Source organism: Ursus maritimus, unplaced genomic scaffold (genome assembly GCF_017311325.1).
Source record: "Ursus maritimus isolate PB19 unplaced genomic scaffold, ASM1731132v1 scaffold_34, whole genome shotgun sequence".
Lineage (NCBI taxonomy): Eukaryota > Metazoa > Chordata > Mammalia > Carnivora > Ursidae > Ursus > Ursus maritimus.
This window is the reverse complement of record NW_024426008.1, coordinates 17827493-17834753: the sequence shown is the minus strand read 5'-3', so window position 1 is coordinate 17834753 and position 7261 is coordinate 17827493. Positions and strand designations below refer to the sequence as shown.

The 7261-nt window shown below is 48.0% G+C and overlaps 1 protein-coding gene and 1 long non-coding RNA gene across 2 annotated transcripts in view; one reads left to right on the top strand and one right to left on the bottom strand.

The window, feature by feature from the left end:
• Nucleotides 1-4817, bottom strand: part of APBA1 (amyloid beta precursor protein binding family A member 1) — a 194893-nt gene extending 190076 nt beyond the window's left edge. The window contains exon 1 of the mRNA XM_040620261.1: nucleotides 4663-4817. The gene's annotated coding sequence lies outside the window, so the exon portion shown is untranslated. The remainder of the gene's footprint in view (nucleotides 1-4662) is intronic.
• A 286-nt stretch (nucleotides 4818-5103) lies between these two features.
• LOC121100123 lies at nucleotides 5104-7008 on the top strand. Its single transcript, XR_005831849.1, has 3 exons — nucleotides 5104-5294; nucleotides 6223-6296; nucleotides 6653-7008. It is a non-coding gene; the product is annotated as an uncharacterized LOC121100123 (long non-coding RNA).
• Nucleotides 7009-7261: the final 253 nt, after the last annotated feature.

The window sequence follows — 7261 nt, the reverse complement described above, 5'->3', positions numbered from 1 at the left end:
GGAAAGAGGATCCACTGTATTCAACAACATTATATGCTCACTATTACGAAAATTATATAAGTAGTTGTCAAACTCTGCTTATATAGGGCTAATTGGTTCCACTATAAATTCAATGTCTCCAAATGCAGCAGGCCTTCATAGTTGGGTGGTAACCTTTTATTCGCCCCTAACTGACCCACTGCTACATTTCCACAGGGCATACTCCAAGTCTTCATCATTCCACTCATGGTCTCAACCTGCCCACCTGTTCTTTGACTTTATTTAGAAGACGATGGTCAAATTATTCTGTTTCCACCTCAAAACTCCTATGCCTTTGTCTCAAGAATCCTTCCTCTGTCTTCATCCAGTATCCTCCCCTCTTCTTGAAGATTCCATTCTGTCCATTTAGACTCTCTCTTACATTTTCAATCTCTCTTCTTTTCTATGGATTCTTCTCCGGTGATAAAGTAGGCTCAAGTCTTCCTACGCTAAAAACATTACTTTCTCTATAGTATGCCACTTTTTTGATGCACCAAATTCTTTCCTCCTTTGCCACCCAATTTATTTAAAAGGAAGTGTGTCTTCACTGCCTTCCATATGCATCACTCTTGACTCTAACCCCTAACAGCCTGGCTGCCACTTCCACTTCCCTCAAAGATAATTAAGGAAAGCCAGGAATCAAATCCAATGGCTTTTCCTTTGTTGTACCCTCAGCCCTACGGAATGTGCCAAATGAATGATGTATGAATGGTGGTGGCTCCCTCACTTTTCCCAGCTTCCATGACACCACAAGACTTCCACCATTTTGCTCCAGCTGCCCCTTGTTTAATGCTGTTCTTATCTTCTTCTTCCTCTTTTTCCCTCCAACATATAGACATGCCCTGAGGATCCTTACCCTTACGCTTACCTTTTGCTTTGCTTCGCTCCGTTTTCTTCACTAGCCATTCCTGAGACCTCAAAATCACTCCTAAGTAGATGACTCACAAATCTCTCTTCGTAGCTCTGACTTCTCTCTGGAAAACCTACACCTGTATTCTAGTCTCTTCACTTGGACGAATCTATCATGCCTACAATGAAACCTCTTTTTTTCTCCTCTTCCTCATCCTCCTCTGAACCTCCTCTCTGACAATGACCTAATTACTGTCTCGGCTGAGCCTGACAATGACTTTTGACTTCCTTGCTATGCCATTCAGAATACTCCTGTACCCTGTCCGAGTCTGTCTCTTCCTCTTCATTCCCACCGTCTCATTTCCTCTTACCCCTAATTTGACGATAGACTCTATCTGGTCTCCCACTATAACCAGTCTTTTCTCGTTGCATTATGTCCAACACAATGCTACAAGGTTATTGCATAGTTCCGACCCTGTCAACCCTCTTCCTCAGAAACCTCCCATGGCTCCCTGGTGTTTACCGAATGAAATCTGTATACAAGCTGCCCCATAATCTTGGACAAACCTCTCTTTCTCACCTTACCTCTCATTACATCCCTTGGCATTCCCTGTGCCTCAGCCAAAGCGCTTCATTCTTTGGGCAAGCACACACCTTCCCATCACCAAGTCTCAGCTACTCATTCCTCTTCAAGTATGCCTTTCCTTCCCTGACAGCCCAAACACCACCCATATAAATCCCAGCTCAAATGCTACCTCTTCCGTGTAACCTTCCCCAACTCTTTCACTGGAAGTCATCGTTCTATCTTATCAACACCCACAGCACTGAAGGAATATAGCTTTTCGGCAATGTAGCCATTTTGCACCATTTTTATAGTCAGTTACAGGTACACCCTATCTCTCCTTCCAGGCCATGAACTTCCTCTGGGCAGGATCTAAGTCTTCTTCTTCACATCTCTGGCCCTCTCAATATCCCAAACTCTATCCAAAGGTACACAGAGTCTGCGAGGTAGTAGGCAATTAAATATTTGTGAATTACTGACTATAACCCAAAGGGTTAACTTTGGCTTCTAGTCCTTGAAATTCTCTCAATTTTAGCAACAATTACTTTTTCTTTGTAGGATACAAGTCTCATCTCCCCACGGTACCATAGTTTATTCCTTTCAGCTCCACAGGCCAATTTTCAAATGTCTTTTACTTCCAAGTTTTCTGAAAAACTAACTTAAGAGACCCAATAATGGAAAAGAAAAGCATTAATGGCACTTTAAGTGAAGAAAATGCATCCACACAAAAGTTACCACTGTTTACCAGACTGAATTACAGGAGTTAAGCTGTTTTATTAAACTTACTAGTCCAATCTTTGGAAAAGCCAGGCACTGTATTTTTTAAATCATCACATTTACATTAGAAAGGAAATCACTAATTCCTGAGTCATCAACTGTGTTGTTGTGTAATTATTCTTCTTCTAAACAGTGTATTTACCTTGACAATTTCTTATATCCTTAAACTTTCCTGTAAGACATTTACATCTCTGGATTTTACTTGCAAACGTACAACAACTTAAAAAAAAAAAAAGAACCTCTTCGAATGCCTTTTAAATTCCATAAGTACTTTTCTGAGAAAGACATTGGCAGAACTAATAGGGAGTGAAGAACTAAGATTCAAAATTTTTTATAAATCTATCCTTAAATCTTGGAGGAGATCCAACAACCTCACATTAAAATTTTAGAAGGCTTGACTGAAGGACATGGGGAAATTTAATGTTCACAGTTTCAAGAGCACCTGGTCTATGTAGCATCATTAATTAAGATAAACAGGAAGAAAAAAACATATGTGCATAGCACTGGTTTTATTATTTTCAATGTAACAGCAGTATCATGCAACCTTTGGCAAAACAAGACAAAATTTTTTTAAAAAGAAAAAGAGAAAGAACCCTCTGAGGCCAGCATGATATATATTACTTATATAGCCATGACTGTTACAGGCTTTTCAAAGAGGATCAAGGTTAGCTAGTTTGGATTCTGACAGCAATGCAGCAGAATTTAAGGTGTTGTGATTTAAATATGTTCTAAGCAGGCTGATCTAGTCACACAACATTTTAATCAAGAAGTATCCAGATATTAATTGTAGAGGTGGATTAATTCCTACAAATACCGCAGGAGAAATACAGGCACTGGGGAGTCAAACTGCAGTGGACACACACATGAATATGCTATCTCCCTATCTCTACCCAACCGCACATAAGCCTATCTTTATCACGCAGAGACAATTAAACAGCTATAGACTCTGGATGCAATTCTGTGTCCTGGCTCTCACTGGCTGACTTATTGCCAGCCTGACATTTTTCAAATTCTCTATTAGCAGGCTACATTGGCTAGGAAAGCAGACTTCACCAACCCAGGACCCCATCACCATGGGTCTTAGGAGATTTCAGTTCGTGAATGATACATGGTACCACCTAGCCATTGTGAGAGCTGGAAGAGTGGGCGATACCAGCCGTAGAAATAAAGTAACCCTTTTCCGTAGGAAAAGGCCCTGCCTGTGTGACGCTGACCAACAGTACAAAACATTCCTCAGTCGATCTTTTTCTTCTTTTTAAATACTCCCCTTGACCCCATCTTTCTATACACATCTCCAGAGTTCATTCTACATGAACCAACATAAAGATCAGCCATTCTTCAGTCCTAAGGTTTCCAGTGTTGGAATGTGGAAGGAGAAGGTCTAGTTGACATTCAAAGTTGTGGGGATGGAGAGACGAATGTGGCCATTAAAGACCCTTCTCCTTCAGGTCAGATAAGAGATAAACAATAGAAACTGCAGAGTCAGGGCATCTAAGACCCTTACGGAACAGAGGCGGAGGAGAGAAGTGTCACAGGATAGAGAGCCCCCTTCAAATCCAGGGAGGCTAGCAAGCCAAGAAGGGGTAACCATGTTCCTATTTCCCTGCCATGTGCCCAAAGCCACATGCACACTTCCACATCCCCATGTCAAGAAGCCCGAGAAAGGGGAAGTGAGAATCCCATCCACACGCAAGAGCAGAGCACAGACTGTACTCAGAGTTGCAGGGTCAAAACAGCAAACACTGTCCCATAGTCAGCGGGTGGCAGCAAGTCAGGGCACTCACACATCTCTGGGTTTGGAGCTCAGTTAGGGGAGCGTGGAGGCAATCACACGAGTACACACACATACACACACTCACACACATGGGATTTTACAAATCCGCACCTACCCCACCGCCTCTCTCCACACACACCAAGTGCATCCTGCCCACCTCATCGTTGCCATCACCACACTCTCTCCGGGAGAGTCAGCCAAAGGATGAGAGATCCTAGCGGGGATTCCTGGAAATGTCATTCTCCAGCACCTTCGGTCCGCCACCCCCATCCCCTTGGCTGTATCTTTTACACACACACACACACACACACACACACACACACACACCTTCCATGACTGTCATCAGGCACGCCCGCTGCCTCCAAAGCCCCGCGTCTCAGCGCACCGGACACCAGCGTCCCTGCCTTCAGCGCCCCCTTCCCCCGCCCCGTTAGCTCGATGGCTAAAGGCATTGCCCCCTGGATGTCGCCGGCTGTCCCCGCTCATCCTCACTATTGTTCCATGCAGCCCCTCTCGCGCTCGGGGGCACCACCCCGGCAAGGACCGGGGCTCTGTCGGGGGCAGCACCAGCGCCGGCCACCCCCCCCTCACCCACCCGTCCCTGGCTGTGGTACCTTGCCTGACAGCTGGGTCCGCGGGCCCGCGGGAGCAAGCGGCGCTAATGACAGCGCTGGTGCCAAACCTGGGAATAAAGCTCCGCTCCAGCCGCTCCTACCTCCAGCGCCACCATCTTCTCCCGCCGCCGCCGCCACCGCCGCCGCCGGGACCGCAGCCGCCCTCGCCCAGCTCCGGCTAGGGCTCGGCAGCTGCCGCTCGGGCCCCTCCGGTCCGCGGCCCCACCCCCTTCTGCCCGCCCGCCCCTCGTGACGCGCGCCGGGGCCGAGCCGGGCCGGCCTGCGCGGGAGGGCCCCCGGGGGAGCGCGCGCGCACACGCCGGCGCTAGTAGCGCCCCTGCCTCCCACGCCCACCCGCGCGCACGCGCACCGCGCGAGCCCGAGGCAGCGGGGCGGCGTCCCCCGGCTGCCGCCCGCCCCAGAGCGCCGGCTGTGGCGTGGGTGGGCGTGCGCAGCGCGGTTGCCTCCCGCGGTCCGTAGCGCCCCGGCCGAGCGGGCGAGCCCCGCGGTGCGCGGGCCGGGCGCACGGAGCTGGAGGTGCGGCTGCAACGCGGAGGGGCCTGACGGGGACCTCCACCCTCCTAGGCGGGAGCTTCAGGGGGTCCCGGTTTCCTTAAGCAGCAGCTGTGGCCAACCTCTGCGCGCAGGACCGGGCCACGGCGCAGGACCGCGAAGCCGGGCAGCCGCGTCGGCACCTGCGGTGTGTTGTCTTTCCTTAGTTACTCCTGAGCTTTCCCGCTTCACAGCCCCGGAAATACCGGCTGCACTTCTCAGCCCGGCGGCCGCACAGCCCCCCTCAGAAAAGCAGCTTCACGGTGGCTCCGGGGTGCGCTGCAGTCCCGCGTTTACGCCGCTAGAGGGAGAGCCTCTCGGGTTTGGGCCCGAGCGAAGCCGGCCGCGTTTGCAGTCCTCGAGGGAAACTGCCCGGTCCTGAGCGCGAGGCAAAAAGCCTCCGGCTTATGATGCTGGGAAATGCCCGGCTGGGTTTTCTGCCCGCTTCTCGATTCTGGTTGGTCAGCACTTGAAGTGTATTTGAGGCTGGCTTAGGACATCAGCCCCAGTTGTGGCTGGGAGGGAGAGGACCTTTGCAGCACGGAGCAGGTGGCAGGTGTTGTGCGTTAATGAAAAGCAGTGGGCAGGACAGGCCTCTGGAGACCTGGGTCCTGGCGCCAGCCTCACCTGTAATTGGGGGTGTAATATGAACCAAGCCATTCCCCACTCTTCGGGACAGATTTTAATAAGTTATATTTGCACAAAGCCTTATGGTTTGCAAAGCCTTCTTCATCCACATTCTCATCTAGTAAAACGGAGATGAGCCTTGGTTATCCAGATCCCTTGGGAAATGGATCTTTTACCACCCCGTGTTTCTGTATTATTTTAAGTACAATGCCTTGAGAAAAATCGGGGGGCGTAGGCTGAAGTATTCCTGGAATCTTGTATTTTAGCTTTAAAATTCATATGAATTTTGCATTCTACTCCATAATGAATCTTTAATTTTTGCTTTAATAAAGAGAATAATAGCTTCTCCCTTGTCAGAAACATCTTGTAGTGAACTTGAAATATTTACCAGGAAGATGTATCATGCTTGTGCTGTGACATTACATACTCTTCTTTTTTTTTCTTTTCAGTAAATATTTATTCCGCATGTATTCCAGACATGGTCTTTGTTCTTCCGGAGCTCACCGTACCCTCGAGGAAACAGGTATCGAACAATCAGACTCATGATTAAATGCAACTATGATCAGTTCTCAAATGTAAAGGTGCTAAGGGTTCACAAGGAAACCTAATCTAAGAAAATGAGCTTTCAGGTTGCCCAGGAGAGGCAGCGGTGAGACACTTCAGGTAGAGAGAAGAAAGTGTGCAGAAGCAGCCTACGCAGGTGGGGTTGAAGCGGAGGGGATGTGAGACCAGTTGGAGAGGCAGGCAGCAGAAGCCAGAACGTTCAGGACCTTGTGGGCCATTTTAAATAAGGATTTTATCTTATGAGCCTTGGCAGGTCACTGAAAGGCTGTAAGGGTTGGGAGTGGGTGATGGTGATCTCTTTTCATTTCCTCAAAGATTGGTGAGGTAACCGTGTAACCATGTGAACAGCTGATTGATGGAAGGTCAGGGTCCTGGCTTGACCTCTTGACACATCCCTGCCTAAGCTACTTGGTGAGTGTGTAGGGTTTTCAGTTTCTACACCACCCTGCTTTCCTATGTCCCAGTTTTGGGGGGCTTTCAAAGTGCCTCTCTGTAATAGTCCCTAGCTTGTTAATTTTTAATCTGCTGTGGTTTTAGGAAGGAAGTTAATTATCCTTGTTAGAATTTCCCACCAAGTAAGGAGATACAGGTTCTGAGGGAGAAGTTCTTTCCTCTGCATAGACTTGTTGCCATTTGGTTTCTTATGTCAGAGATCGTTCTGCTTATTTTCTCCTTTTGCATTGTGTTTCCAGGGAGGCGAAGTTCCTTGATGCCTGAGTGAGAGATACATTATTGCTAATAATACCATCCCCTCAAATCCTGCATTACAGGATTTTTGTGCAAATGAAAGAAAGTGTATAAATTACTTTGCAAAGCATTACGTGCCATATGAATGGAAGTAATAATTGTTATAATGGCTGCTTAGAGACCTTCAAAACTAATTAGTTACCAGATTTTAGTATTTGGAAAACACTCCTTCCTCCT